Genomic DNA, 27,038 nt, shown 5'->3' on the forward strand with positions numbered 1-27,038 from the left:
GGGAATGGTTCTGAATCTGGAACTCCTCTATACCATCACTCAAGTACTTCCCAAATCTTGGAGGATGTGTTTTCATTTCTTTTTTTTTTTTTAAGACTTTATTTATTTATTTATTTGACAGACAGAGATCACAAGTAGGCAGAGAGGCAGGCAGGGAGAGAAGGGAGAAAGCAGGCTCCCTGCTGAGCAGAGAATTCAAATCAGGACTTGATCCCAGGACCCTGAGATCATGACCTGAGCCGAAGGAAGAGGCTTAACCCACTGAGCCACCCAGGTGCCCCTGTGTTTTCATTTCATATGAAGGCATTATTCTATGGGCTAACTGCATCTTGCTTCAGCGCCTGTCTTAGCCTGTGCCTTCTGGCTACGGAAAACCCTCCCTCTACAATCCTCACTGCTTCTCTAAATCCTGTTTGTACTTCCCGTTCCACCTGCTTTGTGAGATCTCCTGATTGCCCTGGGGTTTCTTCCCTCCAGGCTTTGAAAACCCAAAGCACTCAGTACTAGTGCACTGAGTACTTTTCTGATGATAGCTCTTTCCCATCCTCCCTCTTCCTTCTTCTGTCTTCTCCCCTTCCTAATTTTTTCCTGTCTCGATTTCCCCCTTGTCCTTTGTCTCTCTCTTTTTAATCTACTTTTACTTCCATCTAAATACACATACTTAGTTTAAAACTAAGTATAACTCTCTTTTTTAAATATATTTTATTTATTTATTTGACACAGAAAGAGTGATCACAAGTAGGCAGAGAGGCAAGCAGAGATAGAGGGGAAAGCAGGCTTCCCGCTAAGCAGAGAGCCCCATGCGGGGCTTGATCCCAGGACCCTGGGATCATGACCTGAGCTGAAGGCAGAGGCTTTAACCCACTGAGCCACCCAGGCACCCCATGTTATAATGCTCTTAACTACAAAGAATAGTTTCATACTTCCATCCTTCAAGTTCTACAATTCACAGTGACAAATCCCTATTGCTTTGCTTGTTTCTTTGGCCATTTCCTTCCATGTTTCTATGCTTTTTGCTTATACTGTCTACACTGCTACTTCTAGACTTTCTTTTTCAAATTTATAAATTATTTCTTTCATTCCTTCTGAGAAAGAGTAGGACTTAGTACTTTTATGTCAATGCCAAGGTATATACTTCCCTTTCCCCCATCTTGCCATTGTAGTTCCATGATATTTTTAAAAATCAGTATTTAGTGTGTTTTATCGTGTTTAAGATGAATTTTTGTTCACATTGAGTCTTGTAAACAACGTGGTCACGTTTCCTTTCTTGTATAATGTTTAGTTTTTCCTGGATTTAATCATTGTTTCATTTATTTGCTTTTATCTATCATTAATGTATCCATAATCTGTCTGATTGAACTCTAAATCTCGATATATGCAGTCAGGCATACTGGTTTTATGGCTTTCTTGATGAAACCCCTCCTGGACCCTCTGTTTTCCTGTTCTGAACTGAACTGATTGCTCTATTAGCTTTAGCACACTTCTTTTCTTGGGACTTCCCTTCATCTCATCTTGGGAATTTCCTTAGCTTTTCTCCTACATTGAACCCTAGTTGCTGATTCATTTGTTTCTCTTGATTTTTGTTCTGGATTTGGAACACATATGCCAGTATCCTCCCCAAAAAAGTGAGTGTGTCTGGTGCGTGTATGTGTGTATGTGGTGGGTGGGGGACATGGATAATTATTTAGAAATTGTGTTGCATGCCTGAAAATGTCTATTCTATCCTCATACCTGATTGATAATTTGGTTTGGTATAGAATTCCATGTTGTAAATCATTTTCCCTTAAAATTGTGAAGGTTTGGTCCTGCTGAATTCTAGTTTCCGGGGTGACTATGGGAAAGCTCAAAACTATTTGGATGCTGATCCTTTTCTGTAAGTTTTTAAGATACTCTCTAATCTCAGGCTTTCCTGATGAAGGTTCTTTTCATTCATTGCATTGTAGGTAAGTGGATTCTTTAGAATTTGTGTTCCAAACATTTATCAAGTTCTCACTCTGTGCGGGAGCTATTTTAGAATTCATGTCTGGAGTTCTATGAGGTTTTTCCTTTATAATAGTATGCATAACTATGTCCTACCTTCCACTTTCTAATTTTTTCAATTTCTGGAGCTCCTATTATCTGTCTATTGGAAGTTTGACTTAATTTTCTAATTGCCTTATCTTTTCTCTCCTGTTTCCGATATTTTTTTTCTTGTTTACTCTCCTAGTCAGGAGATGTTTTAAATTATTTTCAAATGCAGTTTCTTTTCTTAATTATCTGATTATATTAATTTAAAATTTTAAGGTTGTTTTTTTTCCCCCCATTTTTCTTGTCTCCTCTAAGTTCGTTCTTTCTTTTTTCTTTCTTTCTTTTTTTTTTTTTTTTTTTGGATTCCATATTTAATAACAGCTGCTTCTCTAATCACTGGCTATCACTCAATTTCAGAGTGAGGTTCTAAAGCATTGAGAACAAACTATGGGGACCAGGTGTGTGGATTTAAAGTGTTTTCTCTCAGACTGGTGAATTCTTCTAAAGCTGGTTCTCCCTTCTCCTGCCAGGTAGAATACAGTTCTGGCAGTCTGCAATCTGGGACCTCTAGGGGAAGGCATGGCCCAGGTATTTCACCGTTTAGCATGCAAATGGTCACCTAATGCCTTCTTTCAGTGCTGGCCTCTCTTCCATGACCAGTGTGTCCGGTGTCCACCAGTTCCCAGCTTCATTTTGATGGGACTCTTCTTGACAACCTTCTCAGTTTCTTCCAGAGCGAGGGAGGGGCAACTGACCAGTTGTGTGAATGAGAAAAGGCATCTGGGGATTCGATCTCTTAGAGTGTTTCCGTTAATGCATCTGGGGTCAGCTGCATTCTCATCTCCTCCTCCTTCTGTGCTGCCTGATGCCTCCAGTCCCTGAAACTTCCCAGGGTCTGTGGTCGCTGTTGGCTTCTCTCCACCAGGCATTCCCAGAAATTCTCAGAATTCTCAAATCTCAATTCCCAGAAAGCTCAAATCTATGTGAGTTACCACTTACCCATGACTCATCTGCTTTTTTGTCTGTTCCTCTTCTCTTTGTTCTTATCATGTGGGAGCTTTGGAGAGATAAGATATGTGTTCAATCTGACATTTAATTTAATGTCTGCTGTATTGCTTCCTTCTAACCATTGGCCCTTTGGCCAAAGTACTTTCTCTTCCCCTTACTTCACTCTTCCTAGTATCCACTTACCCCACAGCAGTGGCTGTGGTCTGGTACAGGTTTGTGTAGGGGATAGGAGAGTCATGGCAGGCTTGTCAAAATGGCAAGGAATGAGGGAGAAGCTGAGAAGGGTGGCATGAGCTCAGGGACATCATTCTGTGCTCAGAGAGGCTGTGTGTATGGAGGATACACACATCTCCACTGAGAAGATACTGGACTGGGGTGGGGAATGGGAGGTAGCTAGTCAACAACGGTGACCCCAGGCTGGGGATTGCTCCAGCCTTCTTAGACAGGAACAGGTTAGAGATCGTCTGGACCTGGTCAGGGAAACATCTCAAAAACTCTAAGCAAATCCAGAGGTGGTCTAGAGCTCTGGGTTCACCACCAGTGGACATGCTGTCATGACACGTAAAACAACAAAAAGCAAGAGTGATCTCCAGAGTCTGTCTGCCACATTCACGTCAGAGCTCCATGGTCTGCTAGTCGCAGAGACCCTGGAAAACTTGCTTAACTCTGAGCCTCAGTTTTTACAACTGTGAGACGGGATCATTAGCCATACCCTCCTCCCAGGGTTGTTGTGAAGATTAAATCTGTTAATATACATAAAGGGCTTAAAATAGTTTCGGGTACTTAACAATGATCCAAGAAAAAATGAGGGGGTGGGGCTAATCCAGTCATGTTTCATGTCTGACACATTAACAGGTCCTCAACAAGTCTTTTTTGACTAAATAAGTGAAATATGTCTGGAGATAATCATATGGGACCATCTTTGGCTTTGAATTTTATTGTCAGTTTCTGTGCTTGGCAACAGAACTTTCAAACAACTATTTTCCTGGGTGCTTTTAGTTGGAATAATTAGCCTCATAGCACTGCAATTGAAGAGACATACACTTTCAAAGTCTCTTCCAATAACACCGCCAGATAGACAAATCATGACTGATTAACCAAGAGCTATGCTTTGTTTGGTCCAGTAACAACTCTGCCCCAGGCACGTCGGCACAGTCTTCCAGGACTCTGACTGATCAGCAAGGAACCAAATGGCTGGTAATTTCTAATTTATAAACACTGCTTGACGTAGGCAGTTGGGCACTCTGCCACACTGCTATGGCCTGAAATGGCCTGACCACTCTTCAAAGCACTAAAAGCAATTTCAAATGGCTTAATAACTCTTTACCCACCCCTCTGCTGGGGTCCACAAACACCATTGGATGGAGATGCATTTGAGTGGCCTCAGGACAAGGGGTTCAGGTTACAGCTTCATGGGGTTTCCAGCTGAACAATGAATATATTGTGAAGGCCCCATCTGTCAAAGTAATCAAAGTATAAAGAGGGAAATAATACAATTAAACCTTTAAGATGTGTACATTTATCTTTGGTTTTTCAAAACTGATCTCCATTTGGCAAGATTTCCTTTGGCAAAGAAGTCAGAAATTGGCATTCTTTAATATAAATTGAGATCTTGCCTAAAATGAGTCTCTGGGTACAAAGATGAAAATAAGGAGAAGCTGCTAGTACTATTGTGAGGGGCGAGCATATGTTTATAAACCAAGTGTACCAATAAGACAGATAACTAACTAGCTTAAATTAGACACAATTTTTATCATTAAAAACTATAAGACAACATTTCCTTTTGCGGATAGCATGAGAAAGCTACACATGGGGAGAAGAGGAAATAGAAATCATTCCTGATGATAGAAGAAAGCTGTCCTCTCTGGTTGCTGGGACCCCAACAGTATCACCACTGGAATCTAGGTTCCCCTAGTATTTCCCATCTGTTCTCAGGGCCTCACCTTCAGCCCAGTTGGCAGCTAGAGTCACCTCCTATACCCTTGCTGTCTGAGTCTGGTGGGATAGTCCTCTACCTTCTCTCTGGTCATTATCCATTTGTGTCATTATCCATTTATGCAGCAGCTACACACAAGTAACACTTCAGGGAAGCCATCCCACCTCTGTGACCTGAGCCCATGTGGCCACACTCAGATGAACGATCCTTGGACTCTGCCAGGGTCTCATGCTCTGGCCACATGATATGGGTTGTGATTTCCCCACACCTGATTTTCAGTGCATCGACAGCATCATTACCCTTCAGGCAGGAGAAGTTAACATCCTCTTCTATCTTCTCCATTCCCTTAGGCAAAACCACAGAAGGTATACCATCTAGGTGCTATGACCTCTTCTTGTTTCTCTGGCAAATGAATTATTGGGTATTCGGGGCACCTACAACCTTGTCTGGGTCTGGAAGGGTACTGAATGAAAGGCAGACACCCAGACATCCCTTAGCAACTCTGAATGTCATTAGACTGGTGTCCTTCCTTCAGCAAGGTACATTAGATCAAGGTCTTATGCTCATTTGTCTAGACAAGATCCTGATCTGTTTAATGAATCTAGTCTTACAAGAATCTCAGGTCCAAGCAAGGGTGCAACCCTAAGACCAACCCCCAAGAATGTGTGTTCAAGAATTCAAATGGAGTTTCTGGGCTGTGTTTTGTCTGGCCAATGTGGTGGCAAGTTGGTGACATGATATTGGCAGGATAACTCTAAATATGATTAGAGATATACAATAATCTGTGCAGTACATTCTTGATTACCATTGGCTTGTTTTCTATTTTTCTATATCTACAGGAGAAACAATCGCCTATAGATTGGGAAAGCAAAGGGTTTACCCAGTCCTGCTTCTGGCATTTAAAATCTGGGTTAGCACTACTGTGGTCTTGGTCTATTTTACCCTACCTAGAGAGAAACCAAGGCTTCTGACTCTGACGGAGGTAGGAAATTCCTTCCCAGCATTAAATGTCTTGAGGAGGCAACAATGGCCAAAGTCAATCACCTCACCCTGGAGTAAAACTTCCAATGATCAAGCCCTCTTTGGTCGCCTAGACTGACACCTCTTACAAGAGTTAAAGCAGACTTAGAAACTCAGGTTCCAAGGGATTAGGTCAACACTTTAAGGAACTTTATTTCTCCATCAGGTAAATTAGAAGCAGCCAACCAGGAAAATAGCATGTCTATCTAGGTGGACTATCTGGACAGGTTACTCCAATTCCAGAAATTTTCCATCCTTACATCTTTAAGCTATAGATGAATAAAATGACTCAGTAAAAGCAAATGATCATTATGCTCTGTCCCCGCTGGTCCCAGCCTTTTAAGTGAAACATCCACTCGCTCCTGGTTCAGAAATCATAGAAAGCACCTGTGAGCATCAAACCCATCTTAAATATTTTCCCATCACCCTCAGGCTTTCCTACTAGACCCACTATTCTCAGCTCTTCAATCTTCTGGTACTTCTGATTCCTAAAACCCGAAACTATAAGGCTTCTTGCTGTTTCTGTACTCCATGGGGACCTCTTTAATGTTTTTTTAACCTCAAGCTCCTCCCAAACTCTCGGGATCTCAGCAAGAATATTTCTTTATGAGTTTTGGCTTCATGGGGAGCCAACTACCACTCCTGTCCTCCCGTTATGGACTGATCAGCTCTCTTAGGCTTCTTTTTTCTTACTAGAGAAGAATGATTCTACATTTACTAAAACATATTAACATAAAATATCTTAATTTATTCTTTTTTACTTTTTGCTCTAACTGTATCCCCCCTCTCCCTACCTAAGCACACAGTGCTGTGAACTAACCTCACTTCGTTTTCAGAGACTTCATTTAGATGTGCTCTTGTAGTCTCTTATCTGTACATCCGTGGCCACATCCTCATGTTATTGGCCCTGAATTAAGCAATTCTTCAATATATGCAAACACAATCATAATTAAAAAAAAAAAAACACACTGCTTTTCATCCTTAATTCCCTCTTGCCACTGTGTTGTCTTTGCCATATCTTGATGATATGATTTTTGGCCATCAGTTTTTCCCAGGTTTTGTTAATTAGGTAACTTCTTCCCATTTCTATCATTTTCTCCCAGATGACTCCCTGGCCACTTTTACACAGCACTGAATTCTGCGACAATCCTAGGAACCAATATTGAAAATTCAGTGTTTGCTCTACAGGATAGAACCCAGGACAGATAAGGCAAAACTGTAGCAAAAACAATGGCATGTTACCATAAGGAAAATCTAGCCATGTAGGTAGGGTATCCTACCATGATAGTGGATGTTGCAGAGTGATGAACTCATCACCAATGAATATGTTTAAGTCTAGGCTGAATGACTAACACAACAGGAAGTTCTTTCTTTAGAAAGAGATACACTAGAGAGTATCAAAGAGATATACTAGAGAGCACTCTAATACTACATAAGAAAAATTCATTTAAATATTTAAGTATAATTGAGCATTAAACTCAGTTTTTTATGAGGTACCAACGGCTGAGAGTAAGCCGACCAAAGTGGGGCAAGAGGACAAACCACTTGCAAAGGACATGCTAAGGGAGTGAAACTGGTTAGGTCAGCAGATGGAATCACCACAGCCAGCCAGGAAAAGAGAAATGCTGATCAAGGAGAGATAATCAGAGTAGCCTGCTCCAACCTTCTCAAGCCAAGTCTGAGCCTTGAGTAGAGAGCTTGATTTATGTCCCTGGAGGTAGAGGGGAGCAGAGGAATGAGGAAAGGAAACAGACACAAACTTGAGACATTTAGACAAGAGTGACTAAGGCTATGCCCTTTACCCAACAGGCTTACTTTCCCCATGGGGCAAGTGAAGCTGGCCTTGAGCCATTCTGAAAGAGTCTCCATCCAAGAGGACTGCCCAAATAAAGAGCAAAGGATCATTAATAAAGAGAATCTGTATGTGAGGAAGTGCTGGGGTCCAGGAACTAAGAGAGGGAGGGAAACTGACAATAGGCCAAAACATCCAAGTATCCAGTAATATTCAGTTGATAGACACACACCCCTATATGTGGAGGTCCTCAGTGTGGTTTGAAGATGAGTGGAATACATGGCCTGGAATGATGGTTGAGTTTGGGGAAAAATCATGAGGGTGTTATATATTAGGACCACACTTTGAAGAGCCCTGACTGCCAGCTTGAATCCACAGAACAAACCAGTAAGTGACGTTCAGTAGTTATTAGAGTGGAAAAGGTTTGAATGTAGATCATATTCTTCCTTGAGAACCACTTATTTCCCTATTATGGACCAGATTTCCCCAAACCTGAACTGGTTTCTATTGAGGTCTACTCTTCAATATTTTTTCCTGTATCCTTGTACTTAGCTTTCTCCCTTCCAAATATTTTGTTTGTTCATATGCAATGAAGTCATATTTAATCTTGTCTTCAGTGTCCGATGTTCGCATTATTTTGCCTGCTGAAATCATACCTACTTTCCAATACTATTATCAGTTTTATCAGGGATTCCTTGTCCACCTCTCATCCACCAACCCAAACTTCCTGTCTGATACCCTCACTCTCTTAAAACTTACTTGAGCCTTTGCAAACTCAACTCAAAACTTGGTTCTCCTATGATGCCTGTAAAGCTTCTGCAGAAATATGGACATTCTCCCAAAGGAAAAATTCCAAATTAAAGTTGTTGAAAATTACAACCATTCTAAAAAAATTCGCTGTCATCCACCTCACTCCCAAATGCTATTTTTTCCATAGCTCAGCCTGGGCTCTTCTATGAAATTGGGCTATGTTTTGAAGATGTACAGTATACCTGAACAAATGTCTTACTATTTAAAATTGCTAACAATAAGGGTACCTGGGTGGCTCAGTTGGTTAAGCGTCTGCCTTTGGCTCAGTTCAGGATCCCGGGGTCCTGGATGGAACCCCAAAGTAGGGCTTTCTGCTCAACAGGGAGTCTGTTTCTCCCTCTGCCCCTCCCCCTACTCTCTCTCTCTTTCTTTATCTCTTTCTTTCAAATAAATAAATAGAATCTTCTTAAAAATTGCTAATGATAGTAGTAATTAGGTAAATGCTTTTGGCAACTTTCTAGTTCCGAGGGTTTCTTAATAATAACAATTGATGATATTAATAGATAATCCTGAAAAGAATGAGCAACTTCTATATCTGTAAAACTTTATTTTTCAGTGCACATTACATTACCATGGTCTCTTGATACTACTTTGCATATTTTCATCTGTTTACTTGATGCTACAGTCCTGGAATTGCTCTTGCGGGACACATACAAGGAAAATGTCTCTGGTCTCTGAAGTCTTTCCTGATTCATCAAAATTTATTAGAGAAGTGACTATATTGGCAACGATCCACAGTATTGTGCCGTATTTGATTGGAGGTTTTTTTGTGGTTGTTGTTAAAACAACTCACATTTGAAATAAAACCTCCTATTTTATACAGTACTGTTTGTTACCCTCATTTCACCTAAGAACACCATGTAAGTGTATTTTAAAAATAAGTCTATAGAGAAAGATTTTATTTTTTGCTTTTTAGTTTTCATGGTTGAGGTTAGTATATATTTGAATGTGTTTCTGTGTGTATTGTAATGATTCCTTTAGATTTATTCACCATATCCCTTTTTGTTGTTTGTTTGTTTGTATAACTATAAAAACCGATCATCATTTTCTGGCTTCATGGTAAAAAAGTTCAGAGAAAATGCAAAAGAAAGAAATTGCACCTGATACTTGGAGGTTGCTCTTTCTGACAGCATTTCATCTCCTCCCATGCCCATATTGGCTTTTCTCCTGGCCCATCCATTTCTTAATGTAAGTGTTATAAATTGCTCTAAAGTGCCATAAAGCATAATAAACACAAATCAATATTTCTTGGTTAAAAACTTAGAAATGCTGATCCAACCCAGGTTGGTTACAGAAGTCCTCAACCCATCACGTCCCCTGGTTATCTCAACCAGAAGCCACATCTGGGCACAAGAAGGCCTCTCTTTTTGTTTTTCTCTCTCCCTTAGTCACCCGGACACTTGCAGTGACACATCAGAACGGATTGTGGGGAAGATATCATCCGGCAGTCTTAGAAAAGCCCCATTCTTTTTCTTGTTGGCCTCTGATCTTGGCAACTTTGGAAGAACGGAGTGACATTCTCCGACAAAGTTAGACCACAGGCCGGCAATATGTCAAGCTCATCTGAGACAAATTCCAGTTTGTCGTGGGAAAAAAAAAAAATGTTCATTTTCTTCTGAGACTCAGTGAATTAAGCAAAAGCCCACTTCTTCCGTTCTGGCTTGCAAATGTGGCATCTGATCTAAATGGAACACCTGCAGGCAGCTTAATGACAAAACCGACCCATTTGAATTTCTGCTATCTTTGGAATTTTTAAAACATGATCATATGCTGTACCCTCAGATATAAAACCACATCCCTCTCCTGGAAATGACAGCTTGCCCCCACAGCCAACTGATGCTGTTTATGTGGCATTGTTGTTATTTATTCTCATCTCAAAGGGAATGATTGAATGGCTTTGTGGTTTCTCCCAAGAAATTGTGGAGTTATGGAGTATGAAATCTGCAAGCTCAGGTGATCATCTTTCTTGAGGAGATTTTCACAGACAGCTCATTGGAAATTGCACGAAAATGTTGGTAGGACATTAGACAAAGTGGTTTTATTAGACTTCTTGACTCACAGCCTGCTTTTCATACAAATTGGGATCCAGGGCACACGGAAGGCAGACTGCCCTCTACCCCACACCTCGTCCTCCTCTGACCAATAGCAACACTCTTCCCACAACCCCCCGCACCCCCAACCCTGGAGATCTGAAAGCAGATTTTGCCCTAGGAAGAGGCAATTCCCTAGTTTGCTTATCATGGGGATCAAAGAGGGAGCATTAAATGGACCCCCTTTCCCTGATTATCTCTTTTCCACTTGCTTCAGGCTGAACAGCTGCCCTTAGCCATTCATTCCTTTCGATTCTGGAAACTTTGGGATCAATAGAAAAACAAAATTAATGACCTCTAAGTATATGAAAAGATGCCAAACTGTACACATAATAAAGGTAATATTAATTAAAAACATATTCAGGTAACATTTTTTACCAATGAGATTTGCAAAAACAAAATTTAGCACTTCTTTGGTGAATCTGTACAAATAGGCATTCTTACAGCATTATTCATATGTATAATCCTGGTGAAGGAGAATCCAAAACAGTTATCAAACTTACAAATGGAGTTACCCTTTGATTCCAGCAATCCCAATCTTGGCAACTGATTGCACAGTAAAAACCACACATATGAATGAAAAATGTATAAAGTTATAGATTGAGAAACACTAAATATCAAAATTTCAAAACAACTCAAATTCTATCACTATGGGACTAGTTAGATTGATCAGGGTGTATTACACAATGGAATTTTATAGAACAAGATACAAGAATGGGACAGCTCTTCGTATACTGGGGCGGAAATAAACCAGGGATGTCTTTTTAAATGGATAAATGAAGGCATAGAGCAATGCATATATGTTAATATATGTATGCATAGAAAGGGAGGAATAAAAATTCATTATTATTCTTGCTTGATATTTGCATAAAGATATACTGAAAACATATGCAAGAAACAAATACCAGTAGGTTATCTATCAAAAGTGGTAAACGGAAAGCAATGGATGGGATCAGAGAGAGGAATAGGAATTCTGGGCTTACTGATTCGGTTTTTGGGCCATGTGAATGTGTAACCTACTAAAATTTTCGTTTTTAATTAGAGGTCCTATATTTATGTACTTAAGTATTTATTTTGTATTTTATTTTTTATTGTGGTAAAATACAGATAACACAAAATTTTCCATTTTCACTATTTTTAAAGTGTCTGAGTCAATAGCATTACATTCATGATGTTGGGTCACCCTCAGTACTATCAATTTCCAAAACTTTGTCATCACCCCAAACAGAAACTCTGTTAGCCATTGTGCAGTATCTTTCTGTTCTTCCTTTCTCCCATTTTCTCGTTACCTCGAATTTTCTTTCTGTTTCCATGAATTTTCCTATTCTGGAAATTTCTTATTAGTGGAATTGTACAATACTTGTTCTTTTATGTCCTGTTTGTTTCATTTAGCATAATGTCTTCAAGGTTTATCCAAATTGGTCCATGTATCATAATTTCATTTGCTGTTATGCCTGAATAATATTCCATAAATATATATGTAACATTTTATTTACCCGTTCGTCTGTTGATAGACACTAAGGTTCTTTCCACCTATTAGCTGTTGTGTGTAACACTGCAATGAATGTTAGCATGTGAGTATCTGAGTCCCTGTTTTCAATCGTTTTGGCTATATAACTGCAAGTGCAATAGCTGGGTCATATGGGAATTCTGTATTTATCTTTTCAGGGAATTAATAAAGTTTTTTCTTAATGGCTGCATCCTTTAAAATTCCTACCAGTAATGTACAAGTGTTCCCGCTTCTCAACATGCCAACACTTGTTATTTTCCATTATTTTCATTGTAGCCATGTTAGTAGGTATGAAGTTATATCTCATTGGGATTTGACCTGATTAAAATTTTAAATTAATGAGAAAACTGTTTCATCAAAGTCTTCTACTAAAGTATAATAACTATGAAAAACACCACCTCAATTGTGTTATTAAGTCTAAAAGTTGGTTGACAGCTTTTAAGACTCTTAGCCCTCAGGGGCACGGACTGGGCAGACCTGTCTTCTGAATGTACATGAAAGCCACTCATAATTATGGTTATAATTATTGAATGTTTACCAAATGTTTACTGCTTTATGTAAAGTACATAGTACTGTGAGATAAATATTTTTATTCCCCTTTTTATAAAGGAGAGAACTGAGGGCCTTCTAGGATAAAGAACATAGCAAAAATCAGACCGTTAGTAAATGGCAGCACCAGATTTTGAATCAATATCTACTTGACTTCTGGTTCTATGCATTTTTCACCATAATCGGGCCTTGGAGGGGTGGAGGCCGCCAACAGGGGACAGAAGTTAATTGGTTACATTTTACCTGCTATAATTTTACGCACATCACTTTTTCTTGTCCAAATTTTGTTCCATTAAGCCAAGACTTTTCCTTTCTTTCCATGTCCATACTGTGGCATCTTTCTAACTTGCACCATTTTCTCTGGAATCTTAGACACACAAAATACTTTCAAAGAACACAGGTCTTCCTGCCAACCTGGCACCTGAGGTTCTCTCATTTCTCTGGGACCTGTGAATGTCCCAGGCCTCATACTTCTATTTCAAATATGCTTCCGGCCAAATGGCAGATTCCTCCAAAGAGAGGAGTGAGGTATAACGCAGAAGAGACAGGCTGCACTTCAGGCTAATCTGAACTGGGGCCTGACAGAGGGAGATAGGAGAAGCGTCCAACGGCCAGGCATTCCATCCATGATCTGATAAGTGGAATGAATGATCAACACCTTTGAGTGATATCATACCCTGCTCTGGGCATAGGGCCCTCATCTGTGAATAGCGACTGCCAAAGGCCTCCTCGGAGGGGCCCACCCTACCCGAGAGAGTTCACTGCAGAGCTAACCAATCACTTCTACACAGGTCCCTGTGTGGGTGTTGGCTGTTAGCAAGGCTGAAGCAGCCCATTACCACACAGAGAAAAGCCTTGAACCCTGGGAAAATCTGGCCCATTATGCTAAGCTCTTTTCCTATAGAAACACAATGCAGTTTTTACCAATTCCTCTCAACACCAAGAAGCTTTTAATGGGATATATTACAATGGAAGCATTTCACCTGGAGGGGAGTACTCCAAAATGGATTTGTGTCCTTTGAATGATTATGTAAAAATAAACTTAAAAAAAAAATGACCCAATTTATGAGAAAGTCTTTTTGTATATTTTAAAACTACCCATTTAGGAAAAAAAAAATTCTGAACAAGTTGCGTAGGTTATAGATTTGGGCTCAAAGGGAAGGTCAAAAGAAAGTGAGATCTGAAGCTTCTTGGAAAGATGCGGAATACGTATGCCCCACAATTTCTTTCTTTGTGCTACTTGTAGCATAAAACCCAGGACTCTGCCATGACTCTGTTCTCACCGCCCCCCCCTTTTTTTCAGGTTTAAGTATTTTTAAATTACTTTTAAATAAGAAAAGTAAAATGTGAGTTTATTTTCACTGTAAACTTTACATAGAGAAAAAAATGAATCCTTCTTAACTCCGTCTCATGCCCACACAAGCATTGTCTATAACCAAGTTAGTGTGTATCCTTCTGGGTCTTTTATAAACATTTGCACTGACGTAAGTACATTGTGCCCCAGCTCTTTAATCAATGAACATCTATTCAACAGGGTTTTTTTTTTTTTTTTTTTTTTTTTTAAATCACTTACTCTTTAGAAGGCTTTGTGTAGGCACAGGAGATGTGGAAAAATTGAGTCATAATGTATTAAACCCTTAATTACCTTATGGCAGGAATTTACATTTGGTGTTGGATTTAATCAGCACAAGACCTCCTGAAAAAATGTATTATCATTTGTCTTATAAGTGAGAAAACTGAAGTTCAGAGAAGCTAGGTAATACATCCGAGATCCCAGATGACAAGAGTTCAGATTCAAACTAGCACTGGCTGTTTCGAATCCGTACCTTAACGTAACACGACAGTGCTCTGAAATGGGAGTTGGCATTCCTTCAGTGTGCAAGGCACACTTCTCGGGGTTTACCTTATATTGGCTCATTCAATTTCCACAATGACATGAGTACAGACTGTTATCACCCCCATTTTACAGATGAGAATCAGCGAAGTTAATTAACTTCCCTAGATCATGTCAGTGATAAGTGGTAGACCTGGGATTGGAATCCAGATTGCCTGGTTGCGTGGCTTCCGATCCTTCGTTATGTCACCAATCCCAATATTTTGTGCACAGAGGCAGACTCATGTTTACACACTATGTGGCTCTTAATCATGTTTGCTTAGAGTTTTAAACAACATGGAAAAATGCTTAGTTGTAATGTAAATAAAATAATAGAATTCAGAAGTGCATGCACAGTGTGATCCTAATGATATCAAACATATATGGCCTAAAAATTAAGCAAGAAATTAATCTGTTTGGGTTCCTCCTGCTTATGGGTGTTTTGTTTTGTTTTGTTCCTTGCAATTTCAAAAAGGTCACCAAGTCTCTGTGCTCTCTTTACTCAGCTTAGATTTTATGGGCCAAAAACAAAGTTGCTAGACACTCAGCAGCTCCCACACCCACTTTCCACTCACCCTCCTAGAGGAGATGATGCCAGGTTGTGGGGTCGCTGAAAGGCAAGTTTTTGGAAAGGAGAGGAGGTGGAAATAGGAGAATTGGCAGAACTTCTCATCACTGGAAAGCAGCTGTTTTTCCTTTTGTTTTGTTTTCTGGGTGGAGCCCAGTCCTCACATCCATGGTGACACCCAACCCACCAATAACATGACTGGAAGGATAGTGCAAGTGCATGGTGAGGGGCGGGGGGGAAAAGATGGGGGTTGGGGGTTAAGCATTAAGAACTGTGGACAAGGAGGCCATATCAAAGATCTCTGTTCCTGGCTTTAAAAAGTTGGATAACTATAGTCACCAGTATAGAATGACTAAAAGAATACCTTTCCAGAATATTCTTGACTGCAAAAGATTACATAAAACTTCTTTGGAAGACATCTCTCCACCTAGCTTCCACACATAGTATAGGGGTTAATAATCACTGAGATTTTCCTCCGACTTTGCTGATGGGGCCTTAGATTAAATTTGACTTGAAGACAAAAAGGAGCATGAGATTTTACACAGAGAAAAGAAACAGGAAAACCTCAACAGTTGTCTTTGGGTAGTGGAACTGTTGGTGACTTTTTTCTTTATAATTTTCTGTATTTTCAAGTTTTCTATGATTCTCACTTGTTACTTACAAACTCATAAAACCAATTACTTTTTTTAAACTCTTATTAATTATGTCACTTCCCCGTCCATCTGGCTTAGTCATGCTTTATTTTCATCTAGACATTTTTACACTGCAAATGTTTGTTACAAGTAGGACAGCTAGGATTTTTCTCTAAGATCCAGTCCTAGAATTTGCATTTAGATATATGTAAATTAAAGCAATTTAGGCCAACATTATTCTATATCCTACTTGAAAAGAATTTTTAAAGTGTTGAGGAAAACTAGAGGGATTTAATCAGTTTGCTCCACACGAAACTTTAAGTCTAGGATCAGGCACATAAGTGATGGCAGGGGCCAGGCCAGTGTCGTGAATGAGAGAAGCAACACTTCAACTAATACTCCTGAGTGTTTATTTTGGCATCTAATCCAAACTTCTAAAAAAAGGGAAATTGGGCCAAGTATACCGCTCTAAGAGAAAACCTCTAAGGCTGCTTGCATAATGGGAGAAACCACTTTGCAACTTCTTGAGTCAATCAACTGGTTTACAGTTATAGTTATTCACTTCAATTAGATGTGAACTGATGCTAAAAATAAACACACTGTGTCAAGTTACTTTATCCCAGACTTTAGCAAGTCTATTATAAAGCTCTAGAAACTAGTGAGTTTTAAAAGACCATCTTGAGACAGATCCATCTTTAGCCAGACCCCCAAATGCAAACTGGATCCTTGTGCCTCAGATCAGCACCAGGTCAAGGTCAGGCTTCCCAGGTGCTCCCTACACTGATTTCATGTATCTGAGATTGTCGGAAAGATTCCAGTTGTTTGTTACCAATACATTCTTCTGGGTCACATAGTCTCACCTATAATTTACCTTCCAGTGTTTGCAAGAACTTCTCTCCAGAGCACTGTTTCCCATTGAGCCATGCTGGTGTTTTTAAGTTTATTGTCTCCTTGTAAGCTAGCTGCATACATACAAACTGGGTCCCACTGCTCAGCTTTGTGTCATTTCTTTGAGCCTACTAGCCTGCTTCCCCAACCTGCCAGACAGACCTTAGAGGTTTGCTTGGGTATGTGCTTGCCAAACATGGCCATGAACCTGGACCCTGCCTGCTAAAATATCTTGCCCTTGGTATCTCCTCCTATTCCATCTGTTTTGGTAATGAAAGATTCCTTCCTTCTACCCTTATCTCTCTGCACTCCAACACTCAAATCAGTTTTGTGTCTTGTGATTCTCACCTCTCATATAATTAAGTTCAATAAACCATTTCTTGAGTAACACCCTCATGTGAGTGCTACTTTAGGTATACAAAGATTAGAATTAGAACTTCGCTCCTGAGAGATTTAGACTTTAGCAGGTGTAATAGCTTCCTAGGGCTGCCTTAACAAAGTCCCCCCAAACTGGGTAGCTTAGAAAAATAGAAATTTATTGTTGCACAGTTCTGGTGGCTACTTCACAGCGTTGACAGAGATGGGTCTGTCTCGGGGCTGTGGGGGAGCATCTGTTCTTTATCTCTCTTCTAGTTTCTGACAGCACGGACATTTCTTGGTTTGTAGATGGCATTCCCTGTCTTCACTTTGCCCTCCCTCTATATCTGCCTGTGTCCAAATTTTCCCATTTATAAGGAAACCCATCATATCGGATTCAGTCCCTAACCTACTTGTCTTAACTTAGCTAGGCTAAGTTACTTCATCCTAACTTAGCTAATCACATCAAGACAACCCTATTTCTAAATAAGGTCATAGTGAGAGACAGTAGAGGTTAGTATTTCAACACATGGATTTTGGGGGGCCACGATGCAACCTGTAACAGTAGGAAAAATGCACACAAATGAAATTAACTGAAATAAAGCCTGAGAAACTGAGGAGTAATGATAAGGGCTACGTGCTAGCAAAGCACAGAGGAGAGGTGTACATTGTGACTGGGATTGACTGGTCGACCATCTCTCTGCCAGAGATGGCTCACGGCAGAATGAAGCTGTCATTTGAGCAGTATGACCAAGGATTCTCCTGGTGGTGCTGCCACAGAGCAGAGAAGAATGTCCAGCTGCAGCTGAGCATATGAAAGCCTCCCGCTTCTGTGGGCAGCAGGCCAAAGTGGCTGGGCTCCTCAGGGCACACCTTTGACTTGGCTCCGAGTCCACCACAGAGCAAATGGTCTCCCCACAGCATACGCTGTACATCTAATATCTGGGTGTCAGAGTCTACTGCACTTACCAGATTTATTAGATGGAATTGCAGAGGGCGGAAGTACCAAAAAGTATGAGTAATTAAAACACTGAGCAGCAATATTATTAAAGGTATATTAAAATCAATGACATCCATTTGAAAAGATATATTTCACACCCTGTCCTCCACAGTGGGAGATGTGGCTGAGCAGAAACAGGTCAAGCAGGGAGTATTGTTAATGAAGGTCCTTGTGGAAAAGGCTGCCGGAGACAAAATGAGTTAAAATCTTTATTGTGTCTTGACAGCCCACATGAATCTATGATGATGATAAATGTTCTCATTTAGAACTTTTTCTTTTCCTGAGACATTTTACATGCTATCTCCAATTTGCTTTGAATTTCTCAAAAGACATATGTTCTCAAAAGAAAGTCTCTGCTTGCTTTTCATTAAGTAAGATCTTATCAGGGTGTTTGCATGTGGCATCACGTTTAAACTATTAATCTTATGACAAGATATTAAAAAGGGGGGAGGGGGATTCCTTAACAGGTTGAGGGCCATTACACTTGAGAAATAGCTCTCAGCACCCAACAACAAGCACCGGTCCAGAAACTCAAGTGCAATGATTAATAAGTGCTTTCCTGAAGCTAACGTTCCCAGCGAGAAGGTTGCTCCTCAAAAAGGGGCACAGTGGACAGTGGAAGCAAAAATGGCTTGTGTGCCACTGGGCTGGAACTTGGTGTTGCTGGATCATTGACATGTAGAATCCTGGCTGGGCTCCAGGGAACAATTGTTAATTCTCGGCAACATTAAGGCTTCTCTGGTATCAAGACATAAGCCAATGGGGTAACACAAGTTTGGGGGTAAGGAAAAAGATGATAATTCCCTACTTCTACTATAACACTTCCATAAAATACACAAACACATACACACCTATGAACACACACACACACACACACACACACACACACATCCTAACAGACCAACAGAAACATTGGCTTAAGAAACAGCTTTGAAAAAGAAAAGAAAGAAGAGAAAAGAAAAAAAGGAATAGCTTTAGAGTAAGTCTAGACTTGCTGGGCCATAACACACTATGATAAGGCCTTTGACATTTGTCCTAAGACCGTTGGGAAGTCCTTAGTGGATTTTAAGCCAGAAAATACACAATCATATTTGTACTCTTCAAAGGTCATTTTGACTGCAGTATGGGTAACAGATTTCAAACAGAGAAAGAAGACAGAAGCTATTGAAGGAGTGCGGGAGACTACCTTGGCCTAAGGCAGGCTGATGGAATTAAGCAAAGTGTGTAAATCCCAGCAATACTTTGGATGTCAAATCAAAGGACTTGATGGTGGCTTGAATACTGGGGAGAGAGGATTTCTGGGCATGCAACCAGATGGGTGGTATGGCATTTTCAAAGACAAGGAAGAATGGGGATATTTCAGATGTGATGGAGCAGGTCATGAGTTGGCTTTGGTGCGTTTGAGTTTACAGTGCTTCTAAAATATTTAAGTACTGATGTTAAATTGGGGATGCCCATGCTTAATGTAACCTGACATCTAATCTAGTCAGTATTATCTCATGACCATCTAGATAGCTTTCATTTGTTTTTTAAAGTCAGTCTTAAGTTTTTTTGTTTTAAAATTCAAACGTTTTTGTAACTGGAGAAAATAGGAGATCTTAGTTTGCATCATATTTGTAAATTAAATGTACACAAAATGTCCCTGGAACTGCTTTTCTCCCCACCCCTCTTTTTTTTTAGCCTGAAGAGGTGCTGTCATTTAAAGTAGTAAAAATCATACAGGGGTCAAAGGTCTACCAGAGCATAGGAAAACAAAAACAAAAACAAAACAAAAACCAACCCAGGTAAGAGAAATGAAGTTTGTCATAGTATGGAATCTGTGTCTTCTACTCAATCTTAACCAGCATTTTCTATTCTTCTCCAGATCATATACGTTTGGTGTGTCTACTCAGCAAATACAGAGTATGGCCACATGGTACTGATCTGGCCAATATGTCAGGGTGAAGCCTGCATTTAGACTACCCACTGGGGGTTCAGAAATATGTCCACTCCATGTTCCCTCCAACTAGCTTGAGAAATGTCTCAGAATTTTCCGTGATATTATTCCGAATCACTCCATGAAATAAATGTCAAGTATTTTATCTCCATTTCCCTAAAAGAGAGAACGGGTTGCTAGGGGAAATGCCCAAGTCAGCCATAAAGCATTTCCAAAGGGAAGACATATTGAATGAAAATGATAATTCTTGTCTTGTTTAACAAGCTCTCATGGCAGCTCCTGGGGGTAGTAAAATTTATACCCCTACCAGGACAGCCCCAGAATACGGCATCAGCACACAATGGAGGGCAGTCCTGGGAAACTGAGAACAATGCTGTTGTCAGCTTCCCTGTACTCAACTGAATAATTTGTCTCTGTCGGATCTGGGAGGTTTGCACCTCATGGGGTAGGAGAGGGTGCAGTCAGTAAGAAATGTTTTACCTAGGCTTTTCTCAAGAAAAAGGATGACCGAGTATGGGTCAAAGTGAAGCAGAACTGAGTTTAAAATTTACAGTACCCTAAAACTGAAGCTGGGTACTGATAATGGATTTGTACTCTTTGAGATGCCCTGGGCTGAGAGAAACGGGGCAGCTAGAGAGATCCCAGAGGGACTTGAGGGAAGGAGGTGCAAGTCATCTTATGGCCTCACAGAACACAGAAGTGGGAAGGAAGACGAGGTTGCAGTAAACGCTGGGTTTACTCCCATTCCATACTTGTGCTTTATGATTTTCGACTTTCTCATGAGTCACATGGAATCACTAAGACTTACCTTATAAGGTACTTGTGACGAAGAAATGAGTGAATGATGCCAGGGTTAGAGCGGCACCTGACACCTGGCAGGAGGGCTATACATAGTGGATGATTAATATGGAAGTAAAAGTTCAAGTGTTATTATTAGGAAATTATTTTGGAGCATAATTTGTATTTGTTATTGCACATGAGATTCTCATATAAAGAAAAAGATCCATTTAAAATGAAAAAAAAAGTGACACTTCCGCCTTTTGTCATGAGAGGCAATTCATGTTTAGAGAAAAATAAATCAGAATATTCTCTCATGCCCACAAAAACCAGTGGGTACGCAGGCTATGCCTAAGAATTTGTGATGATGTTTAAGGCAAGGCTACCATGTTCAGACCTTGAATACTGCCTTTTTTCTGACAAGCCCTTGCTGATCATTTCTGATTGGGTCAAGAAGAGTCCCAGCGTGGTATTTTGGAAAATTCTCTTTTAAAAAGGGAAAGTATCATCTTTTATATATTTTTCCTCCACCCCTTCCTGCTGCGTGAAATTTACATCTAATGGTGGGTGCTTATAGAACCATTTTGGGTCACAAGTCATGTCTTTAATGGAAATCAAGTGAAGTAAATCAACAGTATTGAAAGGTTTGTGATTTCAGATACCCGACTAGTACTATGCTAGCTTTGGACTGCTGTATTAATTGTGATAAAAGCCATGCTTCTTTAGAAAAAAGAGCCCCTCACTCTGATGACTAAAACAAATTAGAAATTGATTTCCTTTTCCTGGTTTGGAAAAGACCGAGCGCCTCAAAAATCACCCAGGGACCCAGACTGTTAGGGCACTCTGCCGTTCTAAATATGCGGTTTCTAGCTTGCTTAATTTTTATTATTTCAAGCCAGTGGAAAGAAAAGAGCACAAGGAGCACACACCCAGTGACAGAAGGCACATATCACTTCTGCTCCCGTGGTTTGGGTGAGACCATAGCCTTTCAGCCACACCTGCATGCCGGGAAAGCTAAGAAATTCTCAGCTGGACAATCAGCTCCTGTGCCCAGCGACCATTTTATTACAATAGAAGAAGGGTATAGTGTTTTAGTGAGCAAATTACAGTCTCCACTAAGACCGCTAATCCTCATATTCTGTCCAGATAGTAGAAAAATATCATCCATCTTGTTTAAGATGCATTTGGGGCTTTTGTTTTTCGCAGTTGTACATAATCTTAATCGATACTCTCTTTTCTCATTTCATGGTTTATTCAATGAACTTCTTATCTGTAAATCATATATTTGGATTGGTAGATAAATGCTACATTACATTCCAGCTCTAAAATTCTAAGAATCATCAATCCTTTCTTTCCCAATGTTCTTAATGAACAACATACAGGTTAAAAAACAAGCATTTAATTTTCCCCCCCACCCTATGGCATTGTAGCAGTCACTTGCAGAGGGGCCCACGGTAAGCTCGTTTGTGTGAAGGTGAGAAGGCAAGCATGGCTGCGAGCTGATTCCACCAGAAGCTGGAAAGGATAAGTCTTTCACTGATGGAGGATGTGGATGGAAGATTTTCAACTACGGTGAAGAATAGCAGTTAGAATATCAGGTTGGAGAGTCTCTTGTTCTAGAAGGCTTCATCTTCTCAGCCTTCCTAGCAAAAGTCACTCCCACAGGATAAGGGGGTTATATTAGTGAGAACACTTTTGTTTGAAAGCGACTGAAAACGTTAGCCAAAAGGATTTAATAAGATATGACTGATGTTATCTGGAGATATATTTGTTTGGGGAGAGAATTATTTCGAGGAGAGCTTGAGTCCTGGTTCAGATGATGTCACCAGATATATTTCTTGGTTCTGTTTCTTTGGAATTGGCTTCTCTCTTTCTGTCTCTCTCAAACTCTCTCTCGGTCTCTCTCATCACCACACCTCCTTCCCTAGAAGATTCGGGTTTACAACCACACAAAAGAGAGAGTCTGCCTCCCCATTCAGTAGTTTGAGAATTGAGTCTCACTGCCCTGATTAGGCAGCCTTGGTTTGTATCCCTGTCTATGGCCCATGCACTATGACCAGGAAAGTGGAACGAACAGATGACTTAGCTTTGTTTCCACACTGCACCCCTGAAGGACAGGCAGAGTAAGCTTGAAGCCAAGCACACAAGCTGAATGTGGGACAGTCAGGGCATTGTGGCCATAAGAAGAGAAAATAGAATAGTGAGTGTCAAGAACTCCATACATTCCTTTCATTTTTGTCCCAGACGTGAAACTTCAAAGGGACAGAGTTCAAGGTCTCTATCTAGTTAATGTTTCCATCTTCAAGTGCAACATCTCTGAGTAATGTACAGCCCTCCCAAGTCATGTTAAGATGTTGGTGCTCGTGGTTGGTTGACCCATGGTTAATGAGTAAGTTTAACTAGCCCAAGATACTCAGTGCACAATGGTAGTCTGTTGTCCATGACTAACTAGTAAGTTTAACCATCTCAACACATGCAGTGAACAATGGTGGAAAAAGGACAAGGTAACTGTAACCAAAACGTTTATTTAGAAAGCAGGGTGGGTGGAAAACAATGCACACTGAATTCCAGGTCATGGTATGCATGCATCTTAGTCTAGGGGCAGGGAAAGCAGTGACTCATTGCCTTGACAGGGAAAATTTTGTTCACTCGGTCTGGTTGACCTTGGTTTTATTCTCTGACATCATTGCCCATCATCATTTTTTTTTTTTTTTTCTTATTGCTCCTGTTTCCAGTCTGTGGAAGGATCTCCTTTGTGCCTTGTCTTGCTCAAGAATTGGGTACTGGGGAAGATGCTCTTTCAAGATGCTTTTTTGGAACCCACTTCATTTTCGTATTTTCAGAGGTCTGGGAATTATTTTACATGTTAGCCAGAAATTTTTATTGACCTATCTCCTTACCTCAGTCAATGTCACATTCTAGCTACTAGCTTTTGCAAAACATCATTGAAGGAATTAACTTTAATATAACATTACTCTTTTACTTGAAAATGATTAGAAGCTCAACTCAAACTGGTTTAAGCAAAAGGAGAAATTTATTGATGTAGATAATTGAGAAGTCCAGGAATAGCATTGGCTTCAGGTAGAACTTATTATGTTCAGATGTACACTTATCTATCCATCTACTTCTTCTAGGTCCATTCCATTCTCAGACTTCATATGGGGGCTTCCAACAGCTTCAAAATCATACCAGAATATCTTGGAGGTCTTTCTCCTTCCAAGCCAATTAAGATAATTTGGCTAAATAAAAAAGGAACAGATTCTGAGTAACATAGACACTTGCATGCACACAAAACCCCACCATACAAATCTACTTAAAATGTGGGTGGAAATGTGGAGCTTACTGGTGTTTCCTCATATTCCCCATTTGAGAAGAAATCTGAAAGCCTGGATTCTCTACATGGGGGACTGAGTCTTAGAAAACATGTCGTTTAACCTAGATGTCACCAGCCCGGTGGAGAATGCCGTGTGAGAAAAGTTGCTTAAATAATTTGTTATTTTTGATTTTGTTGTTCTAAGTACTTTTTGTCCCTGAGACTCCTGAAGAACAAACATTTACATCAGGGCAGCAACAATAACATAGTGACTGAGATGATAGTAGCTATGTAGCATTCTTTCTGACCTGATGGTTAATTTGTGTCAACTTGGTTAGGCCATATACCTAGGTATTCTTTCTAAACATGGCTTTGAATGTTGCCTGAAAGTTTTTATTTAGATGAGATTAACATTTAAATCCATAGACTTTGAGTCAAACAGATTCATGTCATAATGTGGGTGGGCCTCATCCAATCACGTGAAGGCCTTAGGGGAAAAAAAAGACTCAGGATCCCCTAGGAAGAGGGAATTCTACCTACAGAAAGTCTTTAGAATCAAGTTGCTGCATCAGTTCTTCCCCAGGGTCTCCAACTTGCTCGTCAACCCTACAGATTCTGGGCATGCCAGTCTCCACAATCACATGAGCCTGTTCCTTAAAATAACTTTTTCTTTTTGTCCCTGTCATTCTTCTTACACACACACACACACACACACACACACACACACACACCCTGCTAGTTCTATTTCTTTGGAGAATCCTACTACAGAGAATCCTACTACGTAGAGCTAATGTAGGTATGGTACTAATACATTGGGCAGGGTCAACTCAGTTTCCTATCGCTGCTGTAACAAATGACCCTCAATTTAATAACTTCCAACTGCATACATGTAGTTTCAGAGGTCAGAAGTCTGACACAGGTCTTGTGTGGCTAAATCAAGGTGTCGGTAGGCCTTCATTCCCTCTGGAGGCTCTAGGAAAGAATCGGTCTCCTTGCCTTTTTCAGCCCTAGAAGTGACTTAAATTCTTTGGTTGGTAGCAACTTCCTCCATCTGCAAAGCCTATGGTGAGGTATCTTCCAATCTCTTTGAGTTTGATTCGCCCGACTCTATCTTATAGAGACCCTTGTGATCACCTTGGCCCCACCATATCTCCCTCAAAATCCTTCATTTAATCACACCTGCAAAGTCCCCTTTGCCATAAATGACACACTCACAGGTTCTGGGGATGAGGACATGGACATTTTAGAGAATCATTATTCTACCTACCACAGCTCTTAAAAAAAGATTGGCATTTTGGGATGCCTCCAGTCACCCATTCAACAAGTACTTACTGAAGGCCTACTACAGGCTGTGATCTGGGACAACTTTGTGCTGTTCTGGAAGTTGGAATTTCAGCCAGCAGTACACAAGATAGATGCGGTTTTCACCCTGTTGGAGACCATACCTAGTAGGCCCTGACACACACAGATATGAAAATAAGCACATATAATCAGGCAATTTTAAATACGGATAAGAACCTGCAAAAAGAAAGAAAAAAGAAAAATAATAATATGGAGCAGTGGGATGTCTAGAGGTTGGCTGGATGATTTCTGAGGTGCAAGTTTTTGAGCTGCAACTTAAAATATAAGAAGCTGCCAGCCACGCCAAGATATGTGAGAACATCTCAGGTGGAGAAAAGAGCCATGGCACAGGCCTCAGTTAGTAATACATGTGGTATGTTTGAGAAAAACGTCATGCTAGTGCATAGGGAAAGCACGATACAAGAGAGTGTCCAGATAGAAGTAGAGACAGGTCCTGTAGGGCAGGGGCAAGGAGTTCGGATTTACTAAAGGCCTCAGCAGGCAACATGTCTTCCCTCACAGAATGTTCCTTGGTAGAGAAACATGATACCAAGAAGGACCTGCTCACCAGGTGAGCTGTCAGTGACTCTTTTCTGGCTGAGGAAAAATTGGTCAAAAATCTTCTCTTCAGCACCTTATCCCTGATAGCAATTTAACTTTTTCCCAGAGAATATTTCTTAACCACACCAGCAGTTTGCCACAATCAGTACACGGGCAAAACTTAAGCAGAGAGCAACAACTCTTTGAGCTTACATATAAATATCTGAATTTGCTGATCCTTTTTCAAATGTGTTTTACTTGTGTGGAAATAACCCCTGAATATTCACAGAAAAAGAGAAAATTAGGTGTGTTATCTTTTAGCTGAATGATTTGGTATTAGTTTCTTTTCACTACCCAATAAAAAAGCACGGATGACTTCCCGGCTCTCCTGGACTCCAATTTCAACTATGTTTCAAGAAACTCTATTTTAAGTTTCTGCTCTTCACAACCGGAGAAATTCTCTGTGTTTCTCAACACATATAAACCTGGCATGGAAAGAGCGGAAAGGAAAGGGGAAAATTGCTTTGGTAATCCTGTAGGGTAATTCAGTTTGAGGGGGAAAAAAGAGTCACAACCTTATTTTTCAAATTCAAATAAAAAGAAATGTATCCTTTGCTGTGGTGGCAGGGAGGCCAGGATGAAAAACGGAGTTAAATAGCCACTGGAGAACCAGAGGCAGCAAAGAGCAATTAAACGAAAAGCATCATAGGAAAAACAAACAAACATGCAAACAACACACAAGGGCTAGCTTGATCCATGGTAAGAATATCAACCTTTGTCCCAGTTCTATCTAGAGTGCTGTCCCTACTAGACCTTTCTCTTGCCCCACAGCCACCCAGTTCATTAATTTATGGTTTATTCTTCCTAAATTTCTTGTAGCAAAAATAAGCAAACGGATTTGTATCCTTATTGTCTGTTCTCTCTCACCGAAAAAGGAAGCATGTTACCCTATGCTTTGCTTTTTGTCTACATAGCTTTTAATAACTCCCTATCAGTTTCTCTCTCTCTCTCTCTCTCTCTCTCACTGTGTGTGATTTCACACTCCATTGTTTCATGGTTCTACTGTCATTACTCGGTCTCCTATGAATGAA

This window comes from Mustela putorius, unplaced genomic scaffold (assembly GCF_011764305.1).
Source record: "Mustela putorius furo isolate JIRA1106 unplaced genomic scaffold, ASM1176430v1.1 tig00003834_pilon_pilon_pilon, whole genome shotgun sequence".
In the NCBI taxonomy this organism is placed as follows: Eukaryota; Metazoa; Chordata; class Mammalia; order Carnivora; family Mustelidae; genus Mustela; species Mustela putorius.